This window comes from Atta colombica, unplaced genomic scaffold (genome assembly GCF_001594045.1).
Source record: "Atta colombica isolate Treedump-2 unplaced genomic scaffold, Acol1.0 scaffold83, whole genome shotgun sequence".
NCBI lineage: Eukaryota > Metazoa > Arthropoda > Insecta > Hymenoptera > Formicidae > Atta > Atta colombica.
This window is the reverse complement of record NW_017259576.1, coordinates 2,004,816-2,006,776: the sequence shown is the minus strand read 5'-3', so window position 1 is coordinate 2,006,776 and position 1,961 is coordinate 2,004,816. Positions and strand designations below refer to the sequence as shown.

General features: G+C 29.6%; 1 protein-coding gene across 7 annotated transcripts in view; it reads right to left on the bottom strand.

Moving 5' to 3' along the window:
- Positions 1–1,155, bottom strand: part of LOC108692894 (thioredoxin domain-containing protein 9) — a 3,837-nt gene extending 2,682 nt beyond the window's left edge. The window contains exons 1-3 of one of the 7 annotated variants that reach the window (XM_018201450.1): positions 1,092–1,148; positions 845–874; positions 370–503 (exon numbers count right to left, since the gene is read on the bottom strand). The gene's annotated coding sequence lies outside the window, so the exon portion shown is untranslated. Of the gene's footprint in view, positions 1–220; positions 273–369; positions 540–844; positions 911–1,091 lie in introns of those variants that run through there. The other 6 variants (XM_018201452.1, XM_018201449.1, XM_018201455.1 and 3 more) reach the window with 6 other exon arrangements.
- Between the last annotated feature and the right edge of the window lie 806 nt (positions 1,156–1,961).

Here is a 1,961-nt window from a genome sequence, read left to right as displayed (position 1 = left end):
TACTAAATAAATATATTAACATTAAATATAAATAAATATATTAACAATAAATACAACTAAATATGATTAAAAAATATTTATCCAGAACGTCTTTCAATTCTAATTTTGATGAAATTATACTCAATTGATGTGTTTTTTTATACGAAACGAATGAATCTGACAGAGAAAAATTTGACTCTGCCTCGCGAAGTGAGAGTATTGATATGACAGATTTTGTAACCTCAATAGTGGAAAACTTCTACGGTAAATATCTTGCTTCACTGGGTAGAACCACACTTAAAAAAAAAAATCTGATAAAAAATCAGATTCTTCAAATGAGATTCTTCAAATTCATAAAAATTGAAGTAGCAAGGCTTGTTGAATAAATACCTTCGGTGATGAACTTGCTATTTTACAATTCAAGGCACTTCTTCTTAACCATATATAGAAATGTCGCTACTGAAAGTGTGACGCCACCAACGAGATACTATTAAAGACCGATATCCTTAATGGAAGTTCGCGTCCTTGTGATATTGAAGTAATTAAAAGTTAAAAACTGATAATATTGTATTAATTTTATGGTTTATTAGTTTAGTAGACGTATTTATGCATTTAGAACTCAATAATACTCGATTTTTCTTTAAAATTGTGATTTCAGTGTTATCGTCAAAGTTTGATTATCAAAAGATAATAACTGCAGAGAAAAAATTATAATTTTTCTACAATATATAGGATATTATAGCTTTGCATATTTATTTATGGAATATTTATGTAATGAAAAATCATGAATTCAATAATGTATGAGCCAAATATTTATGTTAATATAATAGCAAATTGATATAAATTGTCAACATTCTTCAATTACCTCCGGACCCTTGGAGTCTTTTTTATACCGCTAAAAATTTGCTCAAGATGATCTTTAATGCATGGTCTATAGTAATAGTAGTTGATGCAGTAATAGTAGTTGATTAAGGAATAGGCGTAGAAATCGACCAATCATAGTTGATTATTTTTCTCACATTCAATTATGATTGATCGATTTCTACGCCTACTCTTTAATCCACTACTGCTACTGCCCATTGTAGACCATGCATAATAGTGGTGCCTTTAACCTTTAGTGAGGGGCTCCGTACAATAACAGAAACAGGGAACAGAGAATAAGAATTTTAACTTATCAGAAATCATGTATTATGGAATAATACAGTTTTTGATAAGTTGAAATTTTTATTCTCTATTCTCTGTTCCCTCTTCCTTTTATTGTGCAGAGCCCCTGACACCAGAGAGAAACCTAAGAGAGGCCATGCCGAACTTTTTCCTGTTACCAGAAATCATCTCTGTACATGTACACTACCGCCAGTACATTCATTTTCAGTGTAGGAACTATGTGACTATATACATTTTCTGACACTATCAATAAAATCGTATCGTCAAAAGTAGATGTGGTTCGTCTTTGTACTAAATCCTCCTTTGTACTAAAAGGATAAAAGCGTGCTATGATCCATAGGAGAGATAATGAAGCAGAAGTTTCTCTATGCTATGATGAAAGTAACAAGTTACGTTCGCACGCAGGAAACTTTTGATTGATTACCGAAATCCATATGTAATAGCCAATCGCTACTTTCAAATGAGTTGCAATTGCGTGAAACTTTTCACTTTTCACGTTTCCGAATAAAGAATAAAGTTATATAATCGCTCTCCAAGTATATACATTTTTTAAGTCTGTTAATTGACTAGAATATAGGAATCCGAAGATTTCAATCTTTTTTCAGTGATTTTTGAAAACGCACTAATCATGCGAACGCTTAAATATTTATTATGAAAATTTTTGTCTTTTTACGGAAATAAAAGAATTCAATTTTTTTCATTTTATGAAGAAAAATATTATATACAGCACAAGGTGTTGATAAATTTAAACATATATTTGGCTCTTTTTTACTTATAATAGTAGTTTTATTATGATAAATATATAAATAAATATATAT